The sequence below is a fragment of the Mus caroli genome, chromosome 6, assembly GCF_900094665.2.
Source record: "Mus caroli chromosome 6, CAROLI_EIJ_v1.1, whole genome shotgun sequence".
Classification (NCBI taxonomy): domain Eukaryota; kingdom Metazoa; phylum Chordata; class Mammalia; order Rodentia; family Muridae; genus Mus; species Mus caroli.
In genome coordinates, this window is record NC_034575.1 from 132,734,808 (window position 1) to 132,758,088 (window position 23,281).

The 23,281-nt window shown below is 41.0% G+C and overlaps 1 protein-coding gene across 1 annotated transcript in view; it reads right to left on the bottom strand.

The window, feature by feature from the left end:
- Nucleotides 1–23,281, bottom strand: part of Dusp16 (dual specificity phosphatase 16) — a 76,415-nt gene that overhangs the window by 46,334 nt on the left and 6,800 nt on the right. The gene's annotated exons all lie outside the window — the stretch shown is intronic.

The window sequence follows — 23,281 nt, forward strand, 5'->3', positions numbered from 1 at the left end:
TTGCTGTTCGCATTCACTTTTAGAGGATCAGCACTTGGTGGAAATATTTGATTAGTTTCTCACTTCCACTCGTTTATAGGTAAGATGCTCGATTTAACTTTCATAATAAGCAAAACTTTTCTTGTTCCAAAAACAATTTATGATTATAAATAAATACTTGACTGCCTGGTTTCAGAACAAGATGGTAAAGCTGTCAATCATCTTAGGGTCATATTCTCTACTTTTAAACTTTAAAAGCCCTGGGCATGGAGAAAAGGCATCAGGCTATAAAGAGAAGCAGCCTAGAATTTACTGGTTATCTTCTACAAAATACACACACAGCAATGACTATCTCTTCATAAATATTTGTCTGAGAACAAAACTGTCTGAGTTATCTAAAATTAATAAATGGAAGTGGATCAGTCAGAGAGAGGAGGGGACTGCATTGGTGGCTGGATGCACAGGTGAGGCTGGGCGTAACAGCGCCTGCCTTTAACGCTGGGACTCGAGCAGCTGAAAAGGAAGGAATTTTAAATTGTAGGCCAGCCTAGACTATATAGTCAGACTCTGTCTCAGCTGGGAGGGCAGTGTTGTGAACAAAGCTCACTCGTGACTAGAACCATAAAGACATTATGAGGGCTAAAGCAACAACTCAGCAGTTAAGCCTCCAGCACTCTCAGAGGACCAGCACCCACACAATACAACTATCTTTAATTCCATTCCCAGGGGATTCAATGCCTTCTTCTGGGATCTTCTCAGGTACCAGGCACATACATATTACATAGACAGACAGGCAGACAAAACACTGATGCACATAACATAAGTATTTTCCTTTTAAATAGACATTACTGAGTAGGTCAAAGCAGTAGCAATCTACTTTCCTATACAGTCCAGCCTCCACCTTTCTCACAAAGCCTGATATAGATGCACCTGGGAAATCTTATTTTATGAACCCTGCATTTAATGTATTAAATGGCCATGTCTTGTCTTCTAAGCACTAGGTTTCATTACATTGTGTTTATCTTCAATAAACTTTTGTATCAAAGAGGAATAAGAGTCACCTCTCATTTCACTGAAGAAGCCAGAGCAGATTTGCCTTGGCAATCAACAAACTTTCGCAAAGTATCCGGCATGTTCACAGCACTTTATTCTAAGTCCTGACTGCTCAGTGGCACATCTCATGCCACTGTGAGGTCCTGCACAGAGAACGTCTCACTTCCTAACCAGAGCTTCTACTACTAGGTTACCCAGTTTTCCCTCAGCACCTGCTCCACAATGGAACTGGACTGGGAAAGAATGATGTGACTTGTCCACAAGAGTGCCCAGATGGCACAGAAAGCAGAAATCTGAGAACAAGAGCAAGCTGATTCCAACAACAGTACCAAGTGTGGTTGGCCCCGTTCAAGGATGAAGTCAGGAAGAGACAAAAAGCAGTGATCTGGGTTAGGAGATCAAGAGACAAAAGGGGGGAGAAGATAGCAAATATGCACAAGCTAAATTAGAAGACTCAGCTGCTTCCCTTCAGCAGACAGTTCTACCAGGTATGAAAAGGCCCAAGCTGGCTGCTGCAGACACAGAAAGACTCTTGTCCTAACCAAGAAAGGATCTCTCTCTGCTCAGTCACTCCAATAGGGGATGTAACTTTAGCAAAAGGATGAGAGTGAAGTAAATTTGTACACGTTCAGTATTGTACTGAAACCAGCTCAAGTCCTCTTGTCCCTTTATATCAAAATGTTGATGCTCTTAGTCCTGACTGGATTATGTGGCAGAACCCTGCCAAGGGGTAATAGAGAGTGACTACGAATGACCTCCAACTCATTTCTTTTCTTTTTTTTTTTTTTTTTCTTTTTTGGTTTTTCGAGACAGGGTTTCTCTGTGTAGCCCTGGCTGTCCTGGAACTCACTTTGTAGACGAGGCTGGCCTCGAACTCAGAAATCTGCCTGCCTCTGCCTCCCAAGTGCTGGGATTAAAGGCGTGTGCCACCACCGCCTGGCTTCGTTTCTTTTCTATTTACTTACTTAATTTACAAGCCAGCCATTATTCCCACTCCCAGTACTCATTTCTTTATAAGTAGAAATTTTTCCAAGGGTTATTGACTCTTTGTGAATTTCGTATCATGCACCCCACTTACATTCATCTCCCTGTCCCTTCGTATCTGCCCTCCACCCCTGTAAATAAAATAAAATTCCCTCCAAAGAAAATAAAGATGGAATTAAAACAAAATCTTGGCATGGAAATTGTGGTGTACTGCAGCATGTCACCCAGTATACACTTTTGTCCACATAGTCTGCTTGTAAATGTTCACTGCAATGAGTCACTGGTCTGATTGGAGGTCTCTGCCTTCTGCTACACTACCAATACTGGATCTTCACCGGGACTCCTCTTGGATATCCTGTTGTTGTCCTGTGTCATAGCGATCCTGCAGCTTTGGATCTGAAGAACTGGCCCTTTCATGTACTCACAGCTAGCATAGAAGTTGGGTGAGCCAACTCAAAGTCCTGGATCTGAGCCTGGGGGGTGCAGGGCGCACAGCTCTCCTGAGCCTACACCACTAGGGAGATTTCTCCAGCACTGCCCCAGCTAGCTCATCCAATGCTGCAGCTTAGCAAGGGGCAAGGTCAGCTCTCCTGTTCTCATGTCCTGGGGCTGGCTCACCCATGCCTTCGCCACCAGGGCAAACTACTGTGCTGCCCAGGTGAAGTACAGGGCCCGCTCTCCCAAGTGCTGCAGCAGGTGAGGGGCAAGGACAGCTCTCCTGCTCTCATGACCCTGGGGCCAGCTCTCCTGCGTGTGGTGGCTGGTGAGGGCCAGGGCCAGCTCAGCATAGTGCCTAAGACAACAGTCCAGACCAGACATCTGCATGGCCTTCAGTAGTAACATAGGCTTAGGACATCAATACAGACCCTGGCTGCCACAGGACCACAAACCAGACATGGCCCCTAGCAGCAGCCTGGGCCTAGATGTGCCCATGGCCTCGGGTGGTAACACAGGCCACTCAGAGCAGAATGTGTCCCTGTGGCAGCCCAGATCATGGATATCTGCTTAGCCTTTAGTGGTAACCAGGGCCACAGAGATCAACAGAGATCCCAGCTGCAGCTGAACCATGGACCCAGACATGGCCGTTGGTAACAACCCAAGCCTCCTCAAGTCACCATGGCCTCCTCATATTTGCCTGTTCCTCACCACCATTCTCCACAGTGTACAAACCATTTGGCTCCACTTTTTCTTGCATCTCTTCACCACATACCATCTTTCCCATCTCTCCATTCGTCCTTCTTAGTGGCACCCACAGCAGATACTTGGGTGCCTTTCTTCTGGCCACCCCCATCAGTGTGGCCAGGCCAGCACTTGGGTGTCTTATAAGTACAAGTTTTAAATTAAATACCCATAGTCTGGTTCTACCCAACAGGATGAGGGTGTATATCAGTAGATAGAGTACCTGTTTGTCATGCATGAGACCTGTGTTCAATCCCTAGCACTCCGTGCCAGGTGTTATATATAAACTGCCACGATACTGAAACTCCACCACTGTACTGAAGTTTCTTAAATTCATATGTTGTAGATGTCCCTCACCTGGTAACCACTGCTAATAATAAGTAGCTTCTAATTTCTTGTTTAAAATAAATATAGAAAACACAAAGTTATTTGTCTTCTCCTTTGTTCAAATATTACATGGAATATGCAGTTTTATATCTTGCTTTTTCTTCCATTCATAATACTCCAATTTTATTTAAAAACAAAAAACAAAACAAAACAAAAAAAAAAAAAACATTACATTTAGAAATGAGCAGGCAGGCAAACTAACCATTTCTTGGGCCAGAGAAATGGCTCCATTTGTAAAGCATTTGCTCCACTATAATGAGGGCCCGAGTCCAGATCCACAGCACCTCCATAAGGCACACACACACTGTAACTCCAGTGTCCCTCCAGTAAGACAGAAGCAGACTCACGAGAACCCCCACAAACTATCAGGCCAACCAACTGAGGTTCACAACAGGTCTTGGCTCTTACACGTTAAAACCAAGTATCGACACCTACGGCTATTTTCTACATCTGACCTGTGGCTGGTGACATGCACACAGAGTCACAAACACACAGCATACACATATAGAAATGCCATTCCTAGTACGTGAATCAAATGATTCATGCTTTATATGCTGTGACTTCTAACATTAACAAAAATTGTATAGTAACCTCCTCCTTAAATTTATCTTTTAATTGTTTTTATATGTAATACATTGAACATTTTAGATTTTAGATTCAATGAGAAGATATACTGGACTTCATAATAGAAGAAATGGTTGGAGTTTTATCTATCAAAATTCACTCTATATCTAATTTTGAAACTATATCAGTGAAAGATGCTACTAATTTTGCTATGTGTGAAGACTGTTAAGGTAGAGCTTTTTTTAAGTAAAGGAACAATATAAAGACTAATATTATAAGAATACCAATTATCTGTCCTTAAAATAATTAAAAGGAAAGACATCGAGGTCCACTTTCCTCAGTCCCTGCAGCCATCAGTGTACCCAGCTAGATATTTTTCCTGGAGTACTGTGGATTAGACCCAGACCCTCACACACATGAGATAAGCATTTTCAACTCAGCTGTGTATCTTGCCCATTCTGGATTTTTGTTTGTTTTGTTTTACTTTTTATTTTGAGATGACTTTATAAAGTTTTCTACACTAGCTTTAAGCCTGCTCTATAGGTTAGGCAGCCTTGACCATTACCCTCATGTCTCAGCCTCCACAGTGAATAAGATGACAGCTCTGTACCCAATCCTTCTAGGACTTCCCTTCTCCCACCACATTACTATTAAATGATTCTACTAAACATCTTCCCAGATGAAGTATTTTTTTCTCTGAAACATCCCAATAACACAACGATGGCTCCGAGGTCAGTTGTAATAAGGATATGTTCAGCTACAAGAATAAAATGTCCCTTTTTCCTTCTCCTCATGGTTACTCTATGCCAACAACAATAGTTGTCAACTACTAGACACTGCTTAGGCACCCACATGGCCTAAGTCAGGCAGGGTAAGGAAGGCTCCACCAACATTTCAAACGACAGTCTGGAAATTGAGAAGGCAGGAGCTCCCACTGTATCCTCATTTCTTGAAGAAAACGATTCGCAGGTCTACAGCATAAGCTCAAATTCTCAGCAGGTCATGGGAAGGATAGAATCAGGCATGAAGTTTAAACTACAGCGATACTTAGCTCCCCTTCAATAAAGACTGATAAAACAAGCTACAAAATAAAAGACTTTTAGGGAAGCTCTAATCGGATGGTAATGATGGTAAACTGTACAAATCTACAGAGAGGACTAGATTTGCTGCAAGGGAAGAAGGACCAGATGAGGAAGCAAGCAAAAACATCTTAGGCTTTGACCTTTGTAGTTCTACAGGGATTAATGCTATTGTCTAAGATTCTGTGGATAACAGAACTAGTGGAAGGCTGAGGTTGTGGTTAATAGAGTGAGGCGCCCTAATCAACATGAGCAAACGCCCCCCCCCAACTGTCAGAAATTGAAAAAAAAAAAAACTGACAGAAATTCAGAGATCAAAACAAAACAAAAAACAGATCCTCACCAAAATAGCCATGAACTTAAAACATTTTCCTACCCAAAACCATAAGACATAAATATTGACAAGTGATAATAACAGAATAGACTGCTTGAAGAAAGTCTTTCTAGACGAGTAGAATTAGACAAGGAGATAAAAGCTCAGGAAAGCCCAGCCTCACTGAGAGGCAGCACTCATCACAGTTAGATCGTTTACATGTTTCCAGGGAACTACAAATGAAGGTTACAATAGCAGCTAACTTTCAAAGATTAACTCTCTTTTAAGACACTGGCCAACCAACTCATGGGTGGGGCCAGATGTATGAGCAGCCATAGAGTTTCTGCTGGCCAGGAGTAGCATACACTTGACACCGTTTGGGTTAAAGATCGTGTCTTTCTTCTTAGATGGCTTCCTGTTTGTGATGTTCACCTGCCAACAGCTAGCTTCCATTACCTGCTCTCCCTGAGCCCTGATTTCTTCTTCTTACACTACCTACCTTCCCTTTTCCCCCATTCCATGAGTCTATTAGACACACCCCTGCAACCTCCACTCATTCACTGATCCACACCTCATGTTTCCTCTAGCTCCTTGCCAGAAAACTAAGGGCTCAGGTCACTAGAAGAGGATCCTGGATATGGGTGGCCATTTGGGGTGGGAATGCAAGGATCCCTAAGAGGAAGCCACCAGGCAAGAAGAAATGTAGGGAACCTGAGAGTACAGAAAACGTTTTTATAAGGCTACTCATGACAACAGTAAGCTGGTGTTGAAAAGAGAGACTTACAACAAGCCAAGGTCAAGTGAGACTGATGTATATCCTGGTACTCTTGAGCATCTCCCAGTCAATTAGCAGGTAATTATCAGACACCTAGGATGTGCCAAACACTGCCTTGAAAATGCATTAACAAATGCTAACTATTCATTATAAATTATAAGTGTAAATGTATTGTAAAAGTAAAAAATCCTTGCTCTCTTAGAATTTAGTACTACAATACTGAATTAGTCATTTTCCCATTACTTTAAGAAAATCTGAAACAATTAACTCATTGAGAGAGAACATTGTGTGTTCATGTACAAGCTCCTGGGTGTCCCGGGAGTCCCCGGAGTCAACCTGAGGTGCCTGCCATTCTTCAGCTGCTATTCACTGGTTTTGTGAGACAGGGGCTCTCACTGCAGTAAGGCTTGCAGATTGAGACGGACCGGCTGAACAGCAAGCAGAGGGTCTTGCTGGAATTTGCCTTCCCAAAGGTAGGAAGAAGCACCAGTACCACCTTACCCAGCAGCATTTTTATTACTATTATTTAAAACATTTTTAAATTTAAATATATTTTGATTATATTCTTTCTCTTCCCAAGATCCTTTCCACCTCCCTATATACCCAACTTTAAGTTCTTTCTCAAAAAACCCAATACAACAAACCCCTTCCAAAATTAAGAAAGCAAAACTCCACCCTACCCCATACTCCTGCCCCTCCTACACAAAAAACAAAAAACACCTAACTGTAACCAAATAAGAACAAATAAAACTCTGGAGTCCATTATATGCTGGCTAACTACTCCTAAACAGGAGGCCTGTCCTGGAGTGGTTGATATACCTAGTGTTGAAGAAAACTGATTTTCCTCTTCCAGCAGGTATGTGACAGTTCAGTTGTTAACCTTTAACCTAGTGGCTAGGTTTTCTTTCTTTCTTTTTAAAAATGATTTATTTATTTTTATCTATGTACATAGGCCTTGCCTGCGTACACATATGTGTCCGTGTGAGGGTGTCAGATCCCCCTGGCTGGTACAGACAGCTGTGAGCTGCCATGTGTGTGCTGGGAATTGAACCCGGCTCCTCTAGAACAGCCAGTGCTCTTAACTGCTGAGCCATCTCTCCAGCCCCATGGCTAGGTTTTCATTCATTTAAACATAAATAAATAAATAAAATATAGTAAGATAAAACAAAATGTATCACACTGAAGTTGGATAAGTCAAACCAACAGAAGGAAGACAGCCCAAGAGAAGGCACAAGATTCAGAGACCTACTCACATTCTTACATTCAGGAATCCCATCAAAACACTAACCTAGAAGCCAATATATACATACATACATACATACATACATACACATACACACACACACACACACACACACACATATATATATATATATATATATATATATGCATGCAGAGGACCCAGTGCAGACCTGTGCTCCAGTCTCTGTGAGTTCATATGAGCCTTACTCATGTTGATTTAGAGCATCTTCTTTTCTTGGTGTTCCCCATCCCCTCTGGCTCTTACACTCTTCCCACCTCCCCTTCTATGAGAGTGGAAGAGTAAGGAAGGGGTGGGAGGTCCCTGAACTCTGAGGGGAGGGGAGGGATTTGATAGAGACATCCCACTTAGAGTGGAGTGTTCCCAAGTCTCTCACTCTGCATAATGTCTGGCTGCAGCATAACAAGCATTTTATCTGGGTGTTGAGTATTGAACGCAGTGGTCTCCTAACTAAACGGCAAGAGGTTTACTGACTGCATTTAACTTAGTTAAGAGTTTTTATTGCAATGATGAAACACCAACCAAAAAGTAAGTTGGGCTTACACTTCCAGATCATAGTCCATCACTGGAAGAAATCAGGATAGGAACTCACACAGCTGAATCCTAGAGGCAAGAGTTGGTGCAGAGGCCATGAAGAGATGCTGCTTATTGGCTTCCTTCACATGGCTTGCTCAGTCTCCTATTTTATAGAACCCAGGACTACCACCAGCCTAGGGATAGCACCACTCACAATTGGCTGAACTCTCCCACACTGATCACTAATGGATCAAATGCCTTACAGCTGGATCTTACGGAGGCATTTCCTCACCTGAGGTTTCTTTCTCTCTGATGACTCTAGCTGTGTCAAGCTGACACAAAAAACTCATTTCCCCAGTCCCTAAAAAAGATATTTGGCTTAGAGATCTGGACACTTCAGTCCAAAATTGAGCAGATCCAATGCTCTCAGTACTTCTTGTGGGCATGTCAAGTAGCAAATAAGAATGGGAGGTCAGTCAACTCTTCATATAGCAAACTGGCGTAGAAAAAAAGAAGTTGCACACAATTCCCTTTTGAAGGCCCTGCCCCTTGTGACCTAAAATCTTCCCAAGATCTTACCTCCTAATGACTCCAGTCCTTCCCAATAACATTAATGTGGGGACTCAGTCTTCAATAGATGAACCTTGAAGGGACTTTCAAAATGTAAAATATAAGGTACATAAAATAGACAAAATAAGATGTTATGCCAGTGAAGAAGTGCTATGGAGAAATAAATGAAGCAGAGTTAAGAGATGCTAGAGGAGGCTCAAACTGACCAGTCAAAGGCCTTTCTCCAAAGGAATCACAAAAATAAAATCATGAAGGAGGTGAGAAAGCAAGCTAAGAAGTCGCCTGAAGACTGAAGCTCTATGCCAAAAGCATGATTGAAAATCATGAAGAGACTGGCCAAAAACTCCTGAATTAGGCAAATTCTAATAAAAGATATGGCAGATATTCAGTCTTCCTTCAGAATTATGGTTATATCTACTAGAAATGACACGTTTCCAAGCAATTGAGGTTTTAAACAACTTTAGAGTGAAATATATACAAGTATGTATATAGGTGAGTCCACACACATTAAAGAAGTTTAGTACATTTTCTTCCTTTAACAAAGGAAGGAAGGTGCAAAGGAAAGTGCTGTGGTTCCTTAGTGTTTGTCTTAGCCAAGAAACACCAACACTGTGACAGAAAAGATTACAATGTTCACACAGTATACTGCTGCTTAGAGCACAAATGTTTATAACTACTAAGAGAGTCTGGAGGGTTTTGTTTTTGTTTTTTGGCAAGGAATGAAGTAAAATATAACAGACATAGTAAGCAAAATATAAGTATGAAAAAATCTATACAGGAAAGTATTCTTTAAATATTTTCCTTTTTAAGATAACATTTATTTTTATTTTATGAGCATTGGCTGGTGCATGTGTCTGTGTTGAGGGTGTTAGAGCCCCTGGAACTAGAGTTACAGACCGCTATAAGCTGCCATGTAAGTGCTAGGAATTAAACCCTAGTTCTTTGGAACAGCAGCCAGTGCTCTTGTGTGCTGAGTTCTCTCTCCAGCCCCCTTAAAAATCTTTTCCTTAAAATAAATGTTTTCAAGATGTTCTTCTCGTCAAAGAATGGATCAAATAACTCAAGAACTTATAGTCAAGGGGTTGGTAAAAATAACTTCAAAATCTTTATCTGTATATTGTACCCTTGGCCAATTCACTGCCATGACAAAATCCACTATGAGAAAGAAGGGACATATGTTTCTGATAGAAAAGTTAAATTACCACAAGTACTAAGACAGGGCACAGGTGGATAATCTGGAAGCAGTCTAATGAAAGAAAGGTTACAATTTAATTTCTCAGAGACTATCAGTTTAAGAGATATCTTGTGTATTGTATGGATGCATTGCCAGTCAATTTAAAAAACCTATGGCCATAGGAAAGGGTAGAATAGAAGGTGGGACATCCAGGAGGCAGAGAGAATTCTGGAATAGAACAAGGCACAGGATATTCATCTGGGAAGATGTGACAAGATGGATGCATGGTACCTGAGCACAGATTATGAGACATGTGGCAGAATGTAGATTAGAATAAATGGTTTAATTTAAATTATAATTTAGTGAGAGAAGAGCTAGCTAGAAGAGCCTAGCTCTATGTCCAAGGTATCTGTAAATATATCTTGAGTATGAGACATTTCTGGGAGCATGGGGCTGGGAGGAAGAACCAGACTTAACTTCTACCATCAGCAGCCCTAGGAGCATGCAGTGAAATGCAGTTATGCTGGCCCAAGCCTGAGAGTCAGTCCAGCACTTGGGAGATAGAGGCAGGAGAATCAGACACTCAGAGTCATCCTTGGCTGCAAAGGGGTGTTGGGGCGATTGTGTGATATGCATGAACTTGCCGGTAGGGAGGGAGGGAGGGAGGGAGGGAGGGGAGAAACGTTAGCAAATGATATCACACAAACACTCTTGCAATATTTCTTGGCAGGGCTGATTTTTAAAAAAAGTGGGGAGTGAGCGGCAGAACAGAAGATTATATATATATGAAAACTGAGGTTAATCTCTGAGAGGTGAAAGTCCAGCTGTTGCTTCATAAAAGAGCCTGTAAAGAATATTTACAGAGCCGGGCGTGGTGGCGCACGCCTTTAATCCCAGCACTCAGGAGGCAGAGGCAGGCGGATTTCTGAGTTCGAGGCCAGCCTGGTCTACAAAGTGAGTTCCAGGACAGCCAGGGCTATACAGAGAAACCCTGTCTCGAAAAACCAAAAAAAAAAAAAAAAAAAAAAGAATATTTACTGTGGGGCTGGAGAGATGGTTCAGAGGTTAAGAGCACTGGCTGCTCTTAACCATCTATAATGGGATCTGATGCCCTCTTCTGGAGTGTCTGAAGAGAACAACAGTGTGCTCACATATATAAAATAAATAAATCTTTAAAAAGAAAAAAAAAGAATAATTATAGTAAGGTAAAGAGCATTTGCCTATCATCCTCAAGGTGTGTGTGTGTGTGTGTGTGTGTGTGTGTGTGTGTGTGCTTACTGGTGACAGAACCTTATGCATGCTAAACACATTATCTATAGCACTGAACTATATCTCAGATGCCTAGAAAATTAAAAGTTCAATTGTGACTTGTGTCTACAAACCTGAATTTTAAAACATATCAGTTGGGGCATGCTTTTTAATACAAAAAGAGTCCTTCTATATATAAGGGACTTATTCTGATATTTTTGTTAGTTAATATTGTACTACTACTCTTAAAATATATTTCAAGTATTAAAAGTTTCCAAAGCAAACCTGCTTAAATAATCACAAATGTAATAAAGTATGACTTCTCATTCCTCACCAAAAAGATGCAAATTCCTCTGGCAAGGTAAAGCAGTAGGCTTAGGTCACCATTGTCAGCTCCTAAAATGACAAGCACAACAAGGCTTGAACAGGTTCCAGGCGTGGCCTTCAAGCACAGACCACACCTGCTTCCAAGGCCCTGGGGCTAAAAATAACTCTGGGGCCTCAAAAAATGGGATGTCAGCCAGGCCCAGGGGTAACTGTTGGCCCCTCGCTCAGCTCTGTGCAGTGAAAGCTACAAAAACTGTTATCACAAACACACACACACACACACACACACACACACACACACACAAGCACTCACAATTCCCTTCTCTAGGTTTCTGCACCAAGCACACACAACTCAGGCAGACTCTGTTTCTTTGCAGCTTCCAATCAAAATGAATCTTAAGAATTCAGAAAAAAATTAAATAAATGTGAGATTTCATGATGTATTGTTTTTAAAGGAAAAAAAATGGACAGGACTCAGGAGACCTTGTTCCTAATTTCAACTTTACCAAACTGCTCAGAAGGCCATATAAAACATGCCAATAGACACTCCCACGCCTGTGTTTGTATAACGGGTGAAGTGAGGAACTGCGTGACATCGAAGATTCTTTCACTAGTAACATAAAGATGCCACTGTGAGTATATCTTAGGATTTAAAAAGTGTTGGAACAGAAAGGTGCCAGAAATGTACTGATCACCAAGCAGTCATGTAAGTGTCACAGTTTATATCCTCACATATCTATCCTCTGGGGCCACAACAGGCAAGCCAAATCATCCCTTTTATGGCTGGAGATCCCCAAGGCTTGATCTGAAATAACTATTGCCATTTCTCTGCAAGTCTCAGGATAAAAGGAGGTCATGTAGCAGAGAAAGATGAGCAGCACCACTGTTCACCCACCCCAGGAACCTAGGCTATACGAACTCTAACATCACTACATCTATCTACACAAGCAGCACGCACACACGCATGCATGCACACATTTGCAGTGGGTGTTGAGAATTTAATAACATGAGGAAGCTACACCACCGGAGAACCATAGAGTGGCAGGGCCAGGGCAGAAGAAGAGGACAGCACAAGACGCAGAGAGCAGACCCTGGCAGGGCGCAGGATGCTGCCTGGGCTCTTGGTTCCTTGTCTTTGTTCATCTTTCCTGTAATGTTTTCCATCCTCTCATCAAACTTAGTTTCTGTGTTTTCCCTTTGTTCTAAAACGCTGTCTCCTCTTCTCTCCCTTGTTCCTCTTTATAGTTCTCCCTTCACAATTAAAAACAGGGCCTCTGGCCGGGCGTGGTGGCGCACGCCTTTAATCCCAGCACTGGGGAGGCAGAGGCAGGTGGATTTCTGAGTTCGAGGCCAGCCTGGTCTACAAAGTGAGTTCCAGGACAGCCAGGGCTATACAGAGAAACCCTGTCTCGAAAAACCAAAAAAAAAAAAAAAAAAAAAAACAGGGCCTCTAGCATTTTAAGGTTAAGCCTTTACTATTAATTCATTTTCTGTGGTGTTTCCTTTTGGGGGTGGGGTGGGGCATCTGCCAAGGTCTGATATGTTGCTATTATATCAAGAAAGCACAACTGTTACGACCATTTTGACATAGTTACCAATGAGTTCCATGTTCTATCAACATTAATTCTTTTTTTTTTTCTCGTCAGGTGGTGGTGGCACACACCTCTTATCCCAGCACTTAGGAGGCAGAAGCAGGTGGATCTCTGTGAGTTGGAGGTCAGCCTGATCTACAAAGCAAGTTCTAGGACAGACAGGGCTACACAGAGAAACGCTGTCTTGAAAACCAAAACAATAATAATAATATAAATAACCTATTAAGATAAAACATTTTAAAGTAAAATTTTATTTTAGAGAAATTAAAAAACAAAACAACAACAAAACAAAACACCCAGCTTGACATTTCATACATAGCTGGCTCCACAAAGAAAACTTCATTAACTTCCTGTCAAGACAGGGTTCTCTGTGTAACAGCCCTGGCTGTCCTGGAACTCACTCTGTAGAACAGGCTGGCCTCTACCTGCCTCTCTCTGCCTCCCAAGTGGTGGAATTAAAGGTCTAGAACATCACACCTGGCTCACTGTCTTAAATACTGTGAATCTAGATATGAAGGCTAGGCCTCAACCTAAACCTCAAAAGAAACAGATTCTTGAGGCTTCCACAGTTGGATATGTAGAAAATAACAACATATGGATTACTTTACAACCTAGGGGCTCATGTGGTGAAGTAGAAAGTAACCTGAGCATGTGTGGACACAAACAAGCTCCATCAAGGGTGCCATGGCACCTGTGGCCCTGTGGCTGGCTGACCCTCCAACCTCTCGTAAGCCATCCGTTTCAACTGAGCACAACGTGACCCAGAAGGAACGTCAAAGACAATATGACAAGCCTTGTATGTCAGCTCAAATACAATCTTAACAATACAATTTAAAAATAAAAAAAACTGAACTACAAGCCATAAAAAATAACCACAAAGTTAAAAACAAAAGATTATACAGAAAACGTCTATTCAACAATGCAAGTCTGAGATGAGATGTCATTGCTGCCTGCTATTCTTCAGGTTATTCCCTTTCTAAGAGATCATCTGCCACCTTCAGGAGGATGGTCCTGCCCTCTATAGTCCAGAGGTGATATCAGGTTCAGGTATGCCATATACAGCAGATACTGTCCAAGTTTTAATTTCTGACTGAAAAACATCAATGTCAGCACTGGCTCATCTTTTTTTTTGGGGGGGGGGGGTTGGTTTTTTTCGAGACAGGGTTTCTCTGTGTAGCCCTGGCTGTCCTGGAACTCACTCTGTAGACCAGGCTGGCCTCAAACTCAGAAATCCGACTGCCTCTGCCTCCCAAGTGCTGGGATTAAAGGCGTGCGCCACCACACCCGGCAGCACTGGCTTATCTTAAAGCTAATAAAAGGCAGTGTGAGAAAAACAGAAGAGATGGCTAACTTCATGTAAGTATAAAAAAAATTAAGTATAGTTGAAATGACATTTTGAAGAAATATAAAAAATGCTTTCCTAGAAAAATTTAAATTTCAAGATGACTTTTCAGGAAAAAATTGGGACATGAACACCCAGAGAGAAATGAAGAAGAAAGTTCCAAATGAAATAAATACATGAACTCAATGAAAGAGCTAAGCAGATTTTCCTGGCTGGAGCACAGACTATACCAGTATGTGACAAAGTAAGTTAGAAGGAAGGAGCATCCTGGAAGGCACGTGCCGTCAAACCCACCATAAGCTGCAGAAAAATGACCTGAAAACATCACTGGATAAATTTCACTTGGTAACTATTTACAATGGACAGACCAGAAAACTGAATCAAGGGACCTTAGATACATTCCACATGTTTTTAGATGTGTAAAGATGGGCTCAGACTAGAACAGTTACTGAATGGTCTGACATAAAAAGAAAGCATCAGAAAGACTGCTGAGGGGGTAAGGCTGAATCAGCGAGCCTGGCATTAAAATACACCTTCATTAACTTACAGATTTTCTCACTGACAGTGCTCATGAAAATGGCCATCTGGACTACACCATTAAAGTATTCTATAATAACATCTGAAAGATCTGGGTACTCTAATCTGTCACCGATTCATATGAGCTAATATAAAATTAAATGAGCATTATATCCAGGTTCAAGTTTCTGCTTACAAATAAAGTGAACTGGGCATAATGAAGGGTTAAAATAAGCCAGGTATGGTGATGTTATACACCTATAAATCCCAGCATTCAGAAGACTGACGCACTGGGATCCGGAATTGAAGGCGGATATCATGATTCTCTTCTGTAAGTTAAATGCACACACACACACTAGAGACAGAGAGACAGAGCATTTTTGGTTTGGTCTTAGCTCATGCCATGCTAAGAATGGTCAAAGGAAGAAAGATGCTGAAACTAAAGCACTGAGCTCTATTTTCTCAATAAACTGTTATTATTTTTCATCATTATCCAAAATCCGTTTTATTGTAGTATCATAGAATTCATTCAGTGGTAAATGGTAGTACAAAAACCAACCTAATTAAAAATTTCACCTCGAAAAACAAACAAAAAAAAAATTTCAATGTCAATAATGCTATAAGATGCAAGATACTCAATACTATGATTTGAAATGCAGTCTCCCTCGACCTGCCCCTCAGAGACTTGGTCTAAGGCTGATGGATATGGATACAATCAGTGAGAAGTGACTGGACCCCCCCCCCCATTAGTCAGGTGAAAGCAGGAGAGTCATTAGCTGTTCAAGGCACGCTTGGCTACATGGTGACTTGGAGAGGAGACTGATGTAAAGGAGACAACAAAAAATACTTTCCAGCATGGTGGCTCATGCATATATATAATCCAACACTCAGATCTCAAAACAGGAGGACAGCCACAAGTTTAGAGCTAGCCTAGTCTATACAGAGACCCTGAAAGATACAATGTGCTGCTGGCCTGTTCCCGTCTCTCTGTGGTCTGTGGCTGTCATGAAGCAAGCAACTCTTTCAGCACACCTTTCCAACCATGATGGCAATGGTCAACCAAGGAGCTTTAAACCAAAGTAAATCCGTCCTTCACATGGTCGGTCGCTCTAGCACAGTGTGTATGTCACATAAAGCAAAACAAGAAGACAGGCATCAGGTAGTGCGTAGTGCCTCCTTTCCATGTGTAAAGTTAATAGGAAAGGCAGAACAAGCACATTAAGTTTTCATAAGGGAAATTTGGAACAAAGCAGATTATAAGGTCATCCACCATGAAACTCTGGCTTAACACTAAACTACCTGAGTTCACCATGTCATCTAATATGTAGTGAGTGGCATAGTTAGAGCCCAAGAATTATATTCACAAAAGCTCTACTGTTTAATCCTTCTGCGCCAACTCTTAATTAGGTTCAAAGAAAACACCATCATTTGCTACCAACACCTGAACATCACATAGCACTAAGTGAAAGAGCAAAGGTGTTTTTTTGTTGTTGTTGTTTTTAAAAAAAAAAAAAAGATTTACTTATTTATTATATGTAAGTACACTGTAGTTGTCTTCAGACACTTCAGAAGAGGGAGTCAGATCTCATCACAGATGGTTGTGAGCCACCATGTGGTTGCTGGGATTTGAACTCCGGACCTTTGGAAGAGCAGTTGGGTGCTCTTACCCACTAAGCCATCTCACCAGCCCCGCAAAGGTGTTTTAAGTGTGATACACAGTAAGTGTTCAGTCTTCTCTCCTTCCTGAGAACTGCTCATTCTTCTTTAATTCTGAGGTTATTGACCTTAGCTAATCTGTAAAAGCCTAAGAAGAAAAAAATGTCTGGGTTAAGAATACAGATGTGTTCATTTATTGATTACTATGTATCCAATAACTTATACTTTCTCCTTCCATCTAATCACACAAATTACTTGGAAAACTGGTAAAAAAAAAAAAAAAAACTACCTATCTAGTCCTACTTCTGGAGATTAAATCTTGAGTCTAGAATGGAAACTACACATTTCTATTATTAAAAATGTTATTGGAAGCTGGGTATGGTGGCACACGCCTTTAATCCCAGCACTCGGGAGGCAGAAGCAGGCTGATTTCTGAGTTTGAGGCCAGCCTGGTCTACACAGTGAGTTTCAGGACAGCCAGGGCTACACAAAGAAACCCTGTCTCAAAAAAACCAGACAGTACACATGGAGGGATCCATTGCTCCAGCTGCATATGTAGCAGAGGATGGCCTTATTTGGCATCAATGGGAGGGGAGCCCCCTGGTCCTGTGGAGGCTCGATGCCCAGTGTAGGGGAATACTAGGGCCTTGAGGTGGGAGTGGGTGGGTGGGTGGGTGAAGGAGCTCCTTCATAGAAGCAGGGGTAGAGTAGAGGGGATAAGGAGGTTTGTGGAGGGGAAAACTGAGAAAGGGGATAATATTTGAAATGTAAATAATATAGCCAATAAAAATAAATAATTCAACTCAAATTGCAATTTTTTTTTGGTTCTTAAACACTTAAATTAATGGCATACAGCCTAAAGTTTTCCCAGTACTGATAAACTGCAAACAAAATGTACCAGGGAATCAGACATACTTGCCTGAAATTACAGCTACTCAGGATGTTGAGACAGTGAATCCCAAATTTCAAGCCTGCCTGAGCTATATAGCTTATTCAAGGCCAGCCTGGGCAAATAGTTCAGCCCTATATAACTCAGTAGATCAAAGTTAGCAAGGCTTACACAGAGAAACCTTGTCTCCATTGAAAAAGAAGAGGAGGAGGAGGAAGAGAAGGAAGAGGAGGAGATGTGGGGGTGGTAGAGGAACATGGGTGAGATGAGGCCTAGTGGTAGAACACGGGATTACATCGAAAAGTCCTAGAAATAATCCCAACACACAAACACACACACACACAAACCCAAGTATTAATAAAATGTATTAAATAAAATGTACTTCTATAAAATTGTTTTTAGTATAAGATTAGAAGTTTGGGGGTCTTATTTTTAAAAACTCTCAAACAGTACAGTGTTTCACAATATACTATCCAAATTCATACAGCTTTTGACAAAACTCCACGTGAAGAGCCAGGTTCATTCTATGAAAACAAAACAGAAGCTACTATATGGTACCTGATGTACCAAATGTCCTGCTTCATTGAAGTGCCATTGTTTAATACAGAAGGCCTTATTCTTTTAATTTACCCAAGCAAATATGCAGCCTGACTGCTAGCACCAAATAACAAATGTCCAACAAAAGGCCAGAGTAGACCAGGTTTCCCACAATGATTCCTAAAATACATCTTATGTTGGACAGGAAGACATTTCCTCAGAATTCTGTACTCAAGTATTTATAGACTATACACACATACCTTTCCTAAAATAAAGATATGGAAGCCTAGTTATAGCTTAGTTATAGCACTTACATAGCATGCAAAGTCAAAAAAATTAATTTTTAAATGTAATTACTTTTTATTTTCAATAAAAATTTAGAATGACTATCAAAAGCCAAATCCCCTTTAAAGTTAAGAACTACAAACTTCTCTACCATCCTTTGTTGGTGATGCTATCCAGCAATCAAATAACCACACAGTACCATGCCCTCTCAAATCCTGTCTACTCTTCTGATGATAAAATGCTTTAAGTGGTCAGAAGAACAAAAGAGAAAAGAATTATCTCAGGGCTGGCAAGATAGCTCAACCTTCTCTGGTAAAGGCGCTTACCACACAAGCCTGAGCTAGTCACATACTCTTGAAAGAGTTGTATTGAAGAAGAAGGTTTCTAAGTAGATTGACCCAAGTTTGACCCCAGAATCCATGTTAAATTGGAAGGAGAGAACCAAGTCCACAGAGAACCATATACAAGCAATGGCAAACATACACTAACATACACACACACTGACACTAGCACACATACCAACTCTAACACACGCACAATGACTAATATACACATTGACACTAACACACACAATGACTCCAACACACACACTGATGTAACTTTAATTTTTTTCAATGCCTATTTTTAATGACTCTTAAAAGCTTTAATCTCCCTGCTAGCCCACCACCCGCCAGAGGTAGTAGAAAAGAAAAGATAGAGGGGAAGTGGACCTGTTTAGTAATGGCTCTTTGGAACAACTCCCTTCTGTTCTGTCTGGAAATTGGCAGTTCAGTTCACAGGAGGAGGCGGCAGCAGCACGAATACACCAGCAGTGCGGTTTGGAAGTGGGGAGGCAAACACAAATCAGCAGAGGTTATCACTACCTAGCAGAGACAATGAGGCCTTAGCCTCTGCACAAATCAGCAGGAGGGACCAGGGTCAACAGGAATGCCAGGAGAAGTTCTCAGCTGGGCCTCTCACTGAAACCAACAAGCCACAGCCAACTCTATACACAAGCCTAGCTCAGCCTCCGTCACTGGCCATCAGGTCCTATTTATACTCCCTCCAAACATCATGTAGCTCAGCCTGAGTCTGTCTCAGCTGGCATCACTCTGCCAATCAGCCCAAGTCCATGAAGCAGCAAGAAACTGCAGCACACCACCAGAGGTTTTTCCATGCGTTTCTCTCTATGGAGTCCCTATAAAGGCAGCTTAACTACACAGTGTAGGGTGGACCAATACATGCATGTCGTCAGGGAAGAATCCTTCATCATGTGTCCTTTCACGTGCACGCTTTAGCAGAACCTCCTTTCACATGTGTCCACTTCAGCTAACCATTCCTTCACGTGTTTGCCCCAGCAAAACACCATCTAACCAACTTTCCAAAGAACCCTTCAGTTTCCACTTCACACTAACTCTAACACACACACATATGCACAAATATACACAGACACTATCACACACAGATGCTGACCCAAGCACGTGCATACACACAATGATAAAAATAAATAAATTTGGTAAAAAGTTACCTCAGAGATTATCAAGTATAATTCTCCTAAAGTTGAGAAAAATCAATGCTCAAGTGCCTCTAAATTAGCCCTACAACTACTTGGACTAGAAGGCTGCATAACCTAACCTACAGTAAAGAAGAATGGATGCAGTGCTTTAGGAGGGATGATAGAGACAATGTCCAGCAGACAGGCGGTTGTTTAACAAGTGGCCACTGCTTTCCTTTCTTCCTCTCTGCAGCAAACACACAGCTACTCAACAGACCTTCCCTCCCCTCCCAAATGCTAACAGAATCCCAGTGTCAAGCTGAAAAGCTGTATGCCTCAGCAAGTGGTACATACACACTGAGCCACACCCTTCTATTATTCAACATTCATTGCTGACATCTCTCAGGTGAGTGGGGGCAATCATGTATAATAATCCAAGCAAATGAGACTTGTGAAGAACTCAGACAAAAACTTCTAGGAAGCGTTGTTGAGTTTTAGTACGGTTTGGTTTTTGGCTTTGTGAGAAAGGGCCTCAACGGAGGCTAGCTTAGACCTCACTATATAAACCACACTGTCTTTGAACTTGCAATCCTAACTTCTGCCCACCAAGTGTTAGGACTCTAGGCACGTGCCAACCACTAGCCTTAGGAGTCTAATCAGGCAGGTGTAACAGAAAGGACCACTTGCTCTATTTTCTTCCTCCTTCCTGCCTTGAAAAAGGATTTGAGGCTAAACTAAAGCAGCCATTTTGTGACCAGGCAACAAGAAGGGTCAGGATACTAAGGAAGCAGGAAAAGATGACAGAGCCAATGACTAGAGAGAACTAGAAAGCCTGATGACACTGCTAAGCAGCTTAAGTGATGCTGAGAACCTGACTGAACCCTGAACTGCTTAAGTAAATTATAAATGGCTTACGGTTTAAGTCTCATTAGTACAGCTGAAGGCAGACTTGAATTATAAATTCCCTGTATGGCATGCTGGGATTTTCTTGCTTAATCTCACTTATATACATACATATTTTCTGCTTATACTACATGCAACTGAAAACACACACACACACACACGCACACACGCACACACATACACGCTCACGCAGGGGTGGGGGGTGAGGATACACTGCTCCTGTACAGGAGATCAATTTAATTACTTAGCAGTGGCGATAGCTTGACCATATGGCTTTATTAAATCAATGTTGTCAATGGAAAAAAACCTAGGATAAAAATGATTCTTAGAATCCTGTGTGGCCGTGAGTACTGACTTTGGCCTTTCCTTCTGCCATTTCAAATCCTTTTTAGGAATAGCACCACACAAATAACAAATTGGTAAATGTTCTCTATCTGGACTAAACTCCTGTCTTCTTTAGTTTTATTAACTTATCAAAAAAATAAAGCATTACTTGAGAGGCAGAGGCAGGTGGATTTCCGAGTTCGAGGCCAGCCTGGTCTACAAAGTGAGTTCCAGGACAGCCAGGGCTATACAGAGAAACCCTGTCTCAAAAAAAAAAAAAAAAAAGAAAGAAAGAAAAGAAAAAGAAAAAGAAAATAAATAAATAAATAAATAAAGCATTAAAATTTCATTCTGGGGGCTGGAGAGATGGCTCCGCGGTTAAGAGCACTGACTGCTCTTCCAGAGGTCCTGAGTTCAATTCCTAGCAACCACATGGTGGCTCACAACCATCTGTAATGAGATCTGATGCCCTCCTCTGGTGTGTCTGAAGACAGCTAAAGTGTACTTACATACAATAATAAATAAATCTTTAAAAAATTTCATTCTTGAATTTGGATCCCCAAAGTTTGCCTGGTTCCTATTTGCACACACTGATGACTGTAGCCTAATTCTCCAGACCCTTCATACTGTGACACTGGTGATTCCCCCACTGTAACTGAACACAGGGGATAAAACAAAATTTGAGTACTGGTCAGAAAGCAAAAGACTAGTCATTCATTTTAACCTTTAACCTATGCTGATGTTTATCTCTGACTCTTGATATACCCATCCCTGTACTGCTGTGTCCCAATCCAGTATCCAAGCATAACCTGCAGTCTTCCTCTAGCACCTATCCTGCAATCCTTAGACCTATTCTCTGACCACAACCCAGCAGTTCAGAAGAATATTAAGATATGGATATTTAATCTTATCTCATAATTTCTTCTTTCTAATGTCTGCTTTCAGTCACCCTTCAGAATTCTCAGGGAAAAAAAAATCAACAGAACAGACAAAGTAACACTAAAGTATGAGAAAGATCAGTGATTTTGAGTACGGATTTTTAAAAATGAGTATAAACATGTGAAGTGGGCACGGTGCGCCTAATACTGTGTGCACTGAAATGAGAAGAACACAGAGCACTCTCCCTCACACCTGAGCACAATGCCTGACTTCAGGGAGAACACTTAGGCAATTGTTTGAGTTATGCGTGGTTCTCAAAGAACTCCATTCTGGTTTTAAAAAATAACTTGCAGATAACGGGAGTTATTCATTTTATCCAAAATGAATGATGTGAAGCCTCTCTCTTCAAAATTGACAACATGGATAGCCAATAATAAAATTCAGAATTTGGGAAAATAAATTAACTACCAAGATCTTGACTCCTTTCAGAGTCTTAAAGACTTTTGGATAAGACTAACAGTCATAATAAGGAATAGCGCTTACTTATCAAATATATATCAAATGTATAAACAAATGTGAATTTTGAGTAAAAGGTCCGTAAAACTCAGTAAATCATCATTTTCCAAATGATCGTGCATATTACAAAATTAGACAGGGGTCAAAGACCCATAAGAATCACAAGATTCATAAGAATCATAAGGTGGATCAACAGATAGTTAATATTATAGAAGACAAAAAAATCATGTAGTCTCAGATTCAATGTTGCAACTACTCTTTAAGGCTCCAATAGTGCTGAGATTAGGTAAATATCCATATTTATATGAAAAGACCATTAAATAGTCCATCTTTTTCAACTGTGTATTTGAGTGCAACCTAATTACTTTATATACTTTACCTACAACAGCAGGTCAGATGCTGAATTTTTACAAGTTACAGTTATGCAAAATGAGCCATCCCATTCTGTCCTGCTAGTCAATATGTTAAAAAGAATAGAAAAATGCAAAGTAATACATTTTTCACTAAATTTGGAAACAACATTTAGTTTTTCGTATCATTTTAACGTTAACTTTTAATATTAATTAAGTAAATAAATATTTTAAACATTCTAATTTCTGATATGTTAATAATGACACGGTCCCTACAAAGATACTTGGAGTACTACATTTCTAGAAGTATAAAGGCACCTCGAGACTGATACGTCTGAAAACCACTGAGCTGAGTCACTATACTCCCCACCTCAAAAACTAAAGCAACAGATCACTGAGTTGAGCATGGTGACACACATAAGTACACAAGGAACCAGAAACAGGAGTCACGGGCCCAACACAGCAGAAGCCCTGTCTTTAAAATGTAGTCTTTGTATTTATACACACATATTAAATATAAATTTGAACATTTTGACTCCTGTTCTAGCAAAACTTACTTTGTAATTCAACTAAATTACTCAGTGTCTGTCTCTGAGGTCTTAGTTATCT